Consider the following 12,997-nt stretch of genomic DNA (forward strand, 5'->3'; position numbering starts at 1 on the left):
CTGTCAAAAATTTTATATGCCGCTAGCCTGACTAAGGTCTATAGCTGCGATCTCTTGTGATTGACAGGTTGCTGGAGGGTGGAGGTTATGTTCTGCCCTCGTGCTGATGCACATCATCAAAATAAGAATTTTGATTTCATGGTGATGAAAATGGCTGATGTTACTGTTTTCCATTCTCATCTTATCATAGTGATATTATGTTCAACATTAAATCTTCGAAGCTAGTGGCAATAAACAACATACTTCACATTGAATCACTGTATAGATTACAATGCATGTATTTTTATTTATCATAATTCAGATTAAGCCTGTGACAGCACACATGTATTGGTATTAAATCAATATTTTGGGGGTGTTTATGTTTCGTGCAGCTTCCCCGCTTTGTTGGGGAGGGGGGGGGGGGGATTTATGTCTATTTGTAGCCAATCTTTATACTGTACTTACCCTGCAGAAGCAGCTAAACATATCTAGATCAGAATACAGGAGAATGCAGAGGATATGTTATTTTCCTTTTAGGGAAAATAAATTTGTCCCACACACATTTCTCATGTACGCATTGAGGTTTTCATCTGGTATACATTTACAATTATTGTACAATAATTGAATTATTTACACCTGTGACACCACAGCCTGATGTGCAAGCAGAGAATACAGAGGACAACAACCCGAACCCGCTGGAAGAAACGGTTGGAGACGATTTGACTTCACGAGCAGGGCAGCCCATCAATGAATCATCAACTCTTCAGTCAGAAGCCGTTAGCTCGTTGGAAGTGGAAACAGAAACAGCGACTGAACCATGTACGCCTACAACTACAGATTCTTTATCCACTGATCCTGCTCGCTGGGGTAAAACTGATGAGAGCGTGCGTGCTTATTGGGCGCGAAAAGGTCCGGAGTCCTGTCAAAATAAGGATGCTAATGTCAAGGCCTCTGAACTCCACTACAAACATCAGAAGAGACTGTTTTCTAAAACTCATTTCAAACGCAAGCACGTGCAGTCGTGCATTGCCCAGAGAATGGTTGCTCTATTCACCATCCACCAGTTGTGTATTTTGTTTTGCTTGCCGCCTTTTGGCGAGGGTGACGGTCAATCCCTTTTTGAGTCTGGCTATAATGACTGGAAACATGCTACCAGACGCATTGCCGAGCACGAGAATAGTAACAGTCATAGAAAGGCTATGTTTAATTACATCAATGGAGCAGCAGCTGACAGAGTTATAAACTCTCAACTTAAAAAGCAGCTCGAGTCGCAATGCAATTATTGGAGCGAAGGTTTGCAAAGAGTGGTTGCAGTTGTAAAATTTCTGTCAGATTGGCTTTCCGAGGCTCCAGTGAAATATTTGGTCGAGCTGACAATGGGAATTACATGGGCATTCTGGAACTGATCAGTGAATTCGACCCATTCTTGAAATCACACATACAGATTTATGGCAATGCTGGGGTAGGAACCCCCTCATATCTCTCATCGGTGCTTTCTGAAATCATTGCCGAAGTGAAAGTGACCAAGTACTTTTCTATTTGCATTGATTCAACTCCCAACATTAACGAACATTGATCAGCTTACATTCATCATAAGGTATATTTCACCCGAGGGCCTCATAGAAGAGCGATTCTTAAAATTCCTGCCTATATCTAGCCACGCAGGGAAGGCGCTCTGTGATGCAGTGCTCACAGTTTTACATGAGATGGACATAAACATCAGTAACTGCCGTGGACAGTGCTATGATAATGCTGCAAACATGTCAGGAGTATACAGCGGAAATTATGCCAATATTCAAGAGTCACTGATGAAAATTGCAGAAGACAGCAAACAGAACCCGACAACACAAAATGACGCTCGGTCACTGCATAGAAAAATGAACAGGCTTGAGACTGCTTTTCTTTGCACTATGTGGAATCATGTTCTCCAACGCTTTCATGGGACAAGTGTTGCACTTCAAGCTCTGGATCTGGACCTGTGCAATGCTGTTGATTTGGTGAGGTCACTGCAGGAATATATTGTTGGTTTGAGAGATGAATTTGATGTGCTTGAAGCCCAAGCAAAAGCGATGTTCAGGAACATACAAACAAGATACACAAAGAAAAGACTCATGTGGGTGAGTCTGCAACACCTGAGGTTGAGGCCCCGTTTACACGAAGGGAAGACGCAGATATTTCCCTGCGGTTTGGCCTCTCATTTACACGAAAACACCGTTTTTATCACAGAAAACGATTATTTCTAAAAACTCTGGCCAAAGTGGAGATTTCTGATAACGGCGGTTATGTGTTGCCGTGTCAACTGGGAGAAACTGGGTTTTAGGTTCTCAAACGTCACATTATGCGCCAGAAAATGCTTAACGTCATGTGATCACCCTATGTTTACAGTTTGTTTGGCGTATTTATGCGGGTTGATGTAAATGACAACTTTTTTGAAAATGATGTTGTGTGCACAATGTTATTATTGAAAACGGAGGGGGGGAAATATTTGTTTCTCTAAATACCCGGCTATGTGTAAATGTGGCATCACTTGTCAGGAAGAGAACGGTTCTCATCTAGTTTGTTTCTAGTTGTGATGGATAGGCTGCTGGCTGAACTTGATTGCCGTTTTCAGTCCTATAATGACCTCAACAGCACTTTTGGTTTCCTGAACAACATATCTACCCTCTCTGCAGAACATCTGCGTAAAAGAGCAGCAGATCTACAGAAGAGAAACCACACTGACCTGGAAAATGAATTTTGTGAAGAACTCATCCAGTTCAAAGACTTGAACACAGCCAAAATCTGCAAGGGAACTTCTTTTGTGCAATAAAAAAAGAAAATCATCTCACTCTTATGTCAATTGAGAGTGAGATTCTACGTACAGTGGATTTTACTGATTTGATCAAAGACTTTGCTGCAAAGAAATCCAGAAGATGCCACTTCTAAATAATACTAAATTTTAATATCTTTAAAATGAGATGACGTACATGAAGTCATAACCGGATCACCTTTCTCTCGAGCCTGTTGTTGTTTTAAATTATTAGCCTCTGGATTCTGTTGTTGTATGATGTCATGCTTTTTTAAGCTATGATAGTGTACAATATATATATATATACTGTATATTGTATATATATAAAAAAAAAAAAATTTTTAACTGTACATTTCTAATTTGTATTATACATAGTTTTGATTTTTTTCAAAGGTCACTACAACACCCACCTACTCACTTGCGTACTACACACACACACACACACACTCACTCTTTATCTTTCATATGTCAGCACTTACCAAGAACAGTTTTTTAAATATTTATACGAAAACGTTTTTCAAGCTTTAATCAGTGGTCATACAAATAAATTATTCAGTTTTTTAACATTAACATTGTCTACGGTAGCGATCAAAATAGAGAAAATCACCTTTTGAAAGTAGCTTTGCACTTCAAATAACGATTGGATTGATTATATTGTTACGCCACCAGGCGGCGACAAATGACTGTTAAAAAAAGATTTGTCATTGAATCGTTCATTCAGGCGATCCGTTCAAAAATGCTGATTCATCCATGAAAAAAGTTAAATATTTGAGTGAGTAATTGAATCATTCATTCAAACCAAGTTTTTTAATAATTCAGATTAATTAAACATTAAATTAACATAAATTATGTTATTTTGTTTAGTTGTTTGTTCAGAATCTTGATCTCTATTTTATTCTCAATTATGCCAGAATCGTGTAGCTCTAATACATAGTTTGTGTATGTATCATTTTGTTCTATTTAAAGTCATGTATAGGGCCCGAAAATGACTCAAGTCCAGGGGCCTCCAAGTCTTGCCCTACCGAATCCTTAGTAATCATAAAACAGTACCCGGGTGGTGTACTATTTCTTGCGAGATTCGGACGTGTCTATACTAAAGTTGCGTCCGAGTATGCCTACTTGCCTACTATACAGTAGGAGAAACGGTGTGAAAAAAAGAGTAGTATGTCCGCATCCTCAGTATTCATAAAGCTGTAGGCGAGATGTTCCCGGATGGCGTACTGCTGACTCACGATGGATACTTTTATATCCCAGCCTTCCCAGGAGGCCACGGGAGAGGATACGTCATAATCAAACATTGCGAGCGATCTGTGTGTTTTCAAATATTAGAAACCAAACACTTGGTTCCTTGTGTTAAAATCACATTTGTATATGTAAAGTATTGTAAAGTAAATTGTTGAATTGATGAAGGTGTTGTTGTAAAGTTTTTCTTTCTTCAAAGCAGAGACCAGGAGACAGTTGGGATCGCGTTCAACAGAAGTTATTCTTTATTGAGAACTCCGCTGTACGTGGCTGCAGGAATCCAACATAATCTAAAGTATATAATTGTTCATGGTGTCTTATAGGCATTTTAGGAGGAGGGACTTTTGAAGGTGGAGACAAATTCAAACAAAGCATGTAAATGAGTAGGAACACACCCTACTCAGAGAGCGCTACCAGTTTCAATTGAATATGCGTAACTATTCAAATGCTGATATTGGCCAGGAACTACGGTTCCACGAGCCATCCCAGAGCCATGAAAGACAAATGGTGAAAGTCTCACCTAAAGCTAATCCAATCAGCATAAAACAGGTCTGGCAGAAACTGTTGATACCATTCTCCTAACTTAACCTTAAAATGCTAACTTCAATGTACTCAACTTTTACTGTTGCAAACTAAATTAAACATTTAATAAAATTGTAATCCCACAGTGTGAAGATGCTAGATAATATAGTACAATTGTGATTTTGCTGTAAAAACATGTTTTATTATTTATAACTAACAGGGGAGCTCCAGTTAGCAAACATACGTCTCCAAATTGGATTTACACACATTCTAAACCATATACAGACGCTTACTAAATGCCTATTTAGCATCTGACAGGAAAATCTTCGATAAGAATTGCATATGAGCACATTACAACATGAAATAGAGATCTGAGTGATATATGTGTGCTATATGGAGAATTCACTGTTGTCAACACTGATTTATCTAATCATTAATGTAAGCAAAGTAATGTAAATAAACAAATTTACTTAAAGTAGCTTAATATAAGTTATCTATTTTTTTGTCTATTAGTACTGTTGATAAATGGAGGAACATTTGTGTTGGATAAAAAGTGAGATAACACATCAGCAACTACCTCAACATGTAAATGTAGTGTTGAGTTCATAAATCACAGAGGTAACGTGAGTCTTGTCTGGATGTTACAGGGACAGATGAGCATGTGTGTTTATTGAGCTCATAAATAATAAATGCATGCATTTCATATTCACATTTTTACATATTATAGTTGTACCTTGAAGAATAAACTTTAAGAAATAATCATCTTTATTGAGCGTTTGTGCCCGAGACACTTTCAAAAAAGGATTTACAAAAATCACATTTATGCATTTGGAAAACACTTTTATCCAAGGTAAGGTGCCTTGTGGTGGCGGCTGTGGAGATCGAACCAGCAACCTTCTGCTTACCAGTTCAGTGGCTTAGCAATGGTAAACATATTAAATTTGGCTAGAAATGGAACGCTGACAACATGATTTGTAAAAGTTTTAATCTGCTTAAATGTTTTCCAGGTAGTGTTGCTCATCAAGAGCAGGCACAGGGATGTTTGGGGCAGACACAGCGGCAGCCAGATTGTCCCACTCTTGCTTCAAGGTTGTGGGGTTCAGGGGGCCTGTTATCATAGTCTTCCTCCTCCTCTGAATCAACGATGTCCCCTTTGAGAAGAGCGAGATTGTAAAGCTATTTGCTGGAGGTTTAATTCAGATAGACAGACGCTATCGCACCAACTGCTCTGCTGAGAGCTGGTGACCAGCCAGCTGTGCAAATCCTCCTCCTCCTGTGTCCTCTCTGGTTGGAAAGCAAATCACCCTTCTCAAAATTCCCATGATTACCTTGCTCACTCTGTGCACAGCATCATGCACAGAGGACTTGGGGATATGGAAGGTCTGTGACACCTGAAGGACACTGCATGGGCCAGCCATTAGAGGAACACAAGCACCTCAATGTCCCTTTCCCATCCATGATCAGATCCCAGTCTGACTGCAGCATTGAGGGACGTGATGGACGGCAGAGACAGGAGAAGGTGGGAATGGTGGTCAGCTGATTCATCAGAATAAAGCCGCAGAATGGGAACCGCAGAGTTGAGATGGCAGTGAGATGTGGGGTTCAGTGCCTGTAAATACATGATTGTTAGAACAATAAGTATGAATAAAGCTTTGTTTCATGTGTTGTTGACTTGTATGCATTAATTTATTTTGATGGTTACTTTTATTCATTCATTTACTCATTTTTATTCATGTTTCCTGTTGTTGTCAGTAAATAAGAAATTTAATCATTTTATTAAATCATGCATTAATTCATTGCTTGACTGAAAATGGATGTATTCACATTGGCTGCATTTGTCTAGTTCATTCATAGGTATATCATATAACAATACAATTAAATTATATTTAGTTTTTTTATGTAAGGGATAATCCATGCTATAGTGATGTAACCCTCGTTGCTGAGATATATAATGTAGTAGGCTTACTAAAAGTCACGGGGCAGCGCTGATATTTTTTGTACTCCTTTTTCTGTGTGTGCACTGCACGATCTGACTATAGTGAGATTCACTTAGGCTAACCATTCATTATACAGTCGTTTGCTAAATTAAATGAATTAGCGTTTTTTGAACGAATCGGTTGAATCGAGGATTCAACTCACTCATTAAGACAGAGACTTGCCGCCACCTTCTGGCGGTTTAAGTTTCATAGTAAAAAAGTAGACTATTATTTCATTTTTTTCCCCAATCATTTAATATTCATTAAAACATTAATCTCTTAACATAATTTATGCAATTATAATTTGCTGTGTAAATCCATACATGCCATGTCTGAGCAGCATTAAACAGTAGCCGCAAATCCAAAGATGGATTTTATTGATACTGACTTCATTTTATTGGTAATAATAGCCATAAAGTGTCTGGTTGAATTTATTTATTATAATCTGACATAAGAGGACACATATATGACAATAAATGTAAAAAATATAGTGTTATTTCAGGGTTTTGATCTTCTCTCAACTAATAGAGCACATCCTGTATTTTATTGACTATTTAATATTACTGCTAAACTTTGACTAGGCTAGGCATGACATATTAAAGCATGGCTAGGCATATTAATTGCATTTTATTTTGTGTATTTTGTGCTTCATAATGATGTTTTAGTTGAGGTCATTTGTAGCATAGGTAGGGCCCCCACATTAACTCCAGACCCCTCAGTCCTGCTCTGACTATAATGATAGTGTTTGTGCACATATTAATTATATATTTAAGGTGCTTTCGGTTCTATTTATCTGATATGTTATTGTGGGATGGCAAGCTGAAAATGTGCCATTTCCTAGTTTTTGTGAAACATTATTAGCACTCTGAATTGGAGCAATGGAGCAGCAAAAAGTATAAAGAGGCAGAGTCAAGGGTCAATCCCTATCCATCAATGACAGTTTCACAGTGGAGATGATAATTCACACCAGCCGAAGGGGGAAAACAGCTCATTTATTTGACATAATATCCTATTATTGCTCAAGTTGCCTGAAACAGCTCACAGTGGGCCTAAATAAACGTAGGATTTCTTCATATGGATTTGGCAGCTTTTTAATAATTGTAAAAAAAAAATATATAAATTATAATGATCATTTATTGCTTTATTCTCAATTAAATAATTCATTCTTAGCATGGTTTGTTATTTTGCCAGTTGCAGTGAGTCCGGTATTGGTGATCTGTATTTCATATTTTGATATATTCTGAGAAGTTTGTAAAAAAAAAAAAAAAAAAAAAGATTTTAAGAATTAAGTAATAATGTGCTTATTAAAAGAATGGGTTGTTTATATGTTCACTTATTGAGAGTAAATTTTAGATGTTTTTTTTTTCTTTTCTTTTTTTTTTTTCAAAAGGACCATATCACAGTTTTAGAAATCAGACAAATTTTAGGCTATATTTATAAAAAGAACAAATTGAAATGATAGGTGCAGCAGGATTAAAGCACTCAATAAAAACAACACGCATGTGTTTAAGACACTGACATCACAGATAGAGACAACAAAACTGAGACTGCAACCATCTGTTACATTTCTGGATTAGTGTTTATATGTTTAAAATATGTCATGTCATATCACATGTCAGTGATGTCACAGTTCAGCTTTGAAAACAGGGCTTCAGAAATACAACTCAGTGACCCTGTAGTCTTTATATATATATATATATATATATATATATATATATATATATATATATATATAATCAGTACACAGTATGTGAGAATAGGTCACTGATGTTTGCATTTAAGATTAGGCATCTGATCCAGTAATGGTGGACTTATAACATTATGAACAACTGGCAACTACAGCCAGCAGAGAGTGAAGCATTACACCATTACACACATAACAAACGTGTTTTGAAAAACATGGACTGTGAAAAGCACTACACAAATAAATGAGTGGGCATCTGTCATTGTATGCATGTAATGGTGGGCTTCTGATTCCCCATTCCCACTTAATCCTCTCCCATCCCCCTTCACTCATCCCAGCATTATCCTCCGTGCATTTGAATTATTTTGTCACGGGGGTCTCTCTCTCTCTCTCTCTCTCTCTCTCTCTCTCTCTCTCTCTCTCTCTCTCTCTCTCTCTCTCTCTCTCTCTCCTCCCACCCCATCGCCCCACTTCTCCTCATCATAGCTGATTATTCTGGCTGAGAAGAAACATGTTATATCTGTCTAACGTCCTTGCGATCATCGGTTTCGAGGGTATCGTGTGATCGGACTGGCACTTCACATGCAGATGTGCTGAAGGATGTGCACAAACTGGATTTAACTCATCATTTGACCATGGGAGCTGCTAGACACCGATGATTGTTGGAATAAAAGCGACCCATTGATAGTAATAGGTGAGTAACTGTAACGCGGTGTTTGCTGTTACAGGTGCGCAGCGTTTTACTATAGGCTACAAACTGCATCGGCGGCAATATAGATCACAGACATGAACTTTTAAAAATGTAACTCTTTATTTGGGTAAAGTGCACTTATTTTCGCTTAATTTCTGTCGTTCTGTGACAATCACATTTAAAGCGACTGACATTTTTAATACGACCGGGGTTCTCCGAAACATTTTTTTTTTTTAAAGACTGAAATCATGAAGGGAGGAAATATTAAAAACACACGTCGTGTTTATCAGAGCTATTGTTAATTAATTAGGCCTTACATGTTTTATTTTCCTTGCATTGCTTGAAATGTTTCAGGAGAAACGTGAAACATTGCATACCTTCGTATTTATTACAGTTAGTTTGTTACACAGCTTATTATTATTATTTTTAACCTGAATATAATTACACAATCCTCAGGACTCCGACTAGGTTTTCTTAACCTATGTATTACTTCAACAAATACCGGTATAGCTGAATGGGATCCAGACACTAATGTTACTGCATTGTGTGCTTGTTTGGAGTTACAGAGTTGCTTACAAAGCATTACAAATGGAGAATATTTCAGGGACATTATTCTGTAAACTTCAGATGATGTGTGATCCTTGTTCTGATGTCATATTATAAATCAGTCAGTCAGGATTGGTGATTCAGTGTGGTCAAGCAGCTGCTATAACAAAACCCTAAATCTCCATAGCCTAATTAAACAATTCTGTCGTGCTGTCCAATTAAATGAAGAAGAAATAGCCTATATACATACATATTTATTTATTTATTTATTTATTTTTGGTCACACTTTAGTGTACAATTCTCACTACTGACTGACTTCTGCCTCAATAAACTCTTAATTACTGCTTTTTAATAGTCAGTAAGGTAGTTGTTAAATTTAGGTATTGTGTGGATTAAGATATGTAGAATATGATCATGCAGAATAAGGCATTAATATGTGTTTTATAAGTACTAATAAGCAGCCAATATCCTAGTGTAATATGCATGCTAATAAACTAGTTAATAGTGATTTGACCATAAACTAAAGTCTTAACATATATATATATTGATAGTAATAGGTGTATCAAATATATATCTTTGATGCTTTATTTTACACATTAAAATGTATGTAGCCTACGATGACCGAAAATCTGGACATTTTATGAAATTAGAAATCCCAGTTGATGCTTTTTTTAAGGTCTGAAAAGGAGGACATGTCTGGGAGAAAATATGACATATGTTCACCCGACCTTACAGCACATGCCAGATGTTGTTGGCTAAGTGCTCATAATTCCCAGTGAGGAGAAAAGCATTAAAGACTCTGGACAAAACAGCAGTATTAATGTCGCCATATGTTTTAAAAATTCAAAATATTTGATAAGCGAGCCAAGACCCATCACCAATTGAACATCAGCTTGCTTCAGGGGAATTGTCCCTGTAATACATGTAAAGTGGCTTTTTAGTTTTTTAAAGAATATATATATATATATATTACACTTAACATGTGGATTCCTGCATTTAATGTGAGCTGTTTAACACATTAAAAATAATTAAAGCAATTATTGCAGAATTTTTCCTTACTTTCTGTGGCTAGCATTAGTATTAATATGGACTAGTAAGTACTAATACTATTGAGAGGATTGACCAGGTGTTTGAAAATTTAATAAAGTCACAGCCACGGTGTGTGTGTGTGTGTGTGTGTGTGTGTGTGTGTATTTGGTGTGTGTGCCTACTTAACCACATTTTGGGGACAAACAAAGTGCTTTCGTCCCAGTCGGGATCCTCAGACACCGTGGGAGCAACTCAATTATATAATATTTCACAGCTTGAGGCCGCCGACTGCAAAGCCTCGGCCTCCCCTATGTTGCAGATAACAAATGCATGATCTAAGCGTTCTAGATGGATGGGAAAAAAATGAAGCCTATTGTAAAGTGTTACTAATTAACTGACTAGTTTCTAAAACCAGGTAAAATTAAAGATGCAGTGACTGCATCACAATAGGGTGTTAGATTATAGTATTTATTACCAGCTTTGTATACAAATCTATGGAATGTCCCCATTTATATAGCTAAGTAAAGCATGTATGTGTCTGTGAACACTCAGTTGTTCTTTTTTCAAATTATCTGTTTCCTCTGGGTCCTTAAGTCAGTTTTCCTTCAATATACATTCAGATGCACATGTAGACATTATAAAATACTTTTTTGGTAAAGTTTTAGCACTTTTCTATGTGTACAAGGATTCCTTGCATTCCATTCATTTTGGGAGATTTTGTTAAATTGGGAGGATTTGTTACTTTTTAAAATTTCAACCACAAAACTCCTGGAATCCATTAAATTTTTTGTGTGTGTGTATTCGTGGTTCAAGTGCATCAAAAGTCCAGCGTCTTGGACCCCTCTGATGAACACTCACATTTGGTCAACATTGGTTTTGGGTAAAAATGAGAGAGTTAAGTTTCTAACAATACATGCAATTTCTGAGACCTGACCTGAACAACCTTCAATCATTAATTTAACCCTCGCATTGAGTATTCAACGAGGCTATGATACTTCTTAATGCATCAGTTCAGCTGGAATCTTGGAGGTATTACTTGTTTTTCTCTGCGTCTTTGAATGGTGATTCCCTTCTGTGGTGCCGAAAGCTGAAAGTGTTTTTCCAGGTTCAATAATTTGTTGGTCTGTTCGCGTCCAGAGTGGCATCTTGGCGACGATGGTGTGTTGGCTGATGAAAAGATGCACAGTCTCGTAGCCGGATTAAAGTTTGAAGCTGATAGTCAGTCTAGAGAGTCAGAGACAACAGTTTTAGGCAAAACTTAACTTAGAAAAATCGACTCACAACAGAAAAGAAAGCAAAAGAAAGAAAATAAATGAAGCTAGACCTGTTAGAAAAGGCTGGTTTCTTCATGAGAACTCGTTTTGTCTGAGTTTGCTGGTTGACCAATTTCTAAAGGGGTTCTTACCATTTAGACACGTAACTCTGTTTTGTCTCCCTGCCTCAAATCCCGGACAGATGGAGAATATTGTTAGTTTTGTACATGTAGGGAGCAACCAGTACTTGCCAGAAAGACCTCCAACTCTTTTAATGTTGTTGTCGGCCTCTTGACAGCCTCCCTGACCAATTTTCTCTTTGTCTTCTCCTCAGTTTTGGAGGGATGCTCTGTTCTTGATAATGTCACTGTCATACTTACTCCACTTATTGTCTTCACTGTGCTCCATGGTGTCTCTAATGCCTTGAAAAGGTTTATGTAGCCCTTACCTGAGCGAAACCTTTCAACAATGAGATCCCGTTTATGCTTGGTAAGCTCTTTGTGGCCCATGGCTCTTGTAGTAGCAGCAACCAAACAAAGCTGAGATCTTTTGGAGTTAATCAGTGTCTCTTCAGGTGAAGACAGGTGTGTAGACTATTTCACATGAGCTTGATTAGTCCACTCTGAACTGATTATAAAAGGGTGTGCAGATTAATGCACTCAGTATATTTTGAGTTTTATTTTTACCTTTTTTTCTCTGAAATGTGAAACTTCCGGCACACATCCGGCCCACATCTGGTACACGTGGATTCCACACAAACCAGATGTGGGCCAGATCTGGGCCGACACTATGTGTTGTCTGGGGTGGCATTGCATAGGTTGTCATTTTTACATTAAATGTGCAAAATTTCTGAAATTATTTATCTTCGTTTAATTTTTTTATATCACAAAAACCAGTAGGGCTGTGTATCAGCAAGAATCTGGCGATACGATACGTGTCACGATATAGGAGTTGCGATACGATAAGTTGCGATATATAGCAGTATTTCTCATTTTAGGAATACAATCTAATTTAAAAAAAGCTGTCATTAAGAAAACACCACTATATGCATAAAACCTGAGCATTAAACATGTATTTAACCAGAACACAGTGGGATTTACATTTGCATTAATCAGTCTCTGTAAACATTCAACGTCATGGAACTACTTTTTGTGCAATACGACTAATTGACGGAAATGGACAAAAATAAAGTGCTTGCAGGTTTCTTTAGATAAATTAAATTGATAAAAATGTAAACTGTTATAAACAAAACCAGTCACATGGGTCTTTTTTTTTTTTTTTTAATTG

The 12,997-nt window shown here is 37.2% G+C and overlaps 1 protein-coding gene across 3 annotated transcripts in view; it reads left to right on the forward strand.

The window, feature by feature from the left end:
* Positions 1–8,655: 8,655 nt before the first annotated feature.
* The window catches only part of dab1b (DAB adaptor protein 1b), a 44,064-nt gene continuing 39,722 nt past the window's right edge, over positions 8,656–12,997 (forward strand). For all 3 annotated transcript variants that reach the window (XM_079876551.1, XM_079876552.1, XM_079876553.1), the window contains exon 1: positions 8,656–8,885. The gene's annotated coding sequence lies outside the window, so the exon portion shown is untranslated. The remainder of the gene's footprint in view (positions 8,886–12,997) is intronic.

Source organism: Squalius cephalus (genome assembly GCF_949319135.1).
Source record: "Squalius cephalus genome assembly, chromosome: 7".
NCBI lineage: Eukaryota > Metazoa > Chordata > Actinopteri > Cypriniformes > Leuciscidae > Squalius > Squalius cephalus.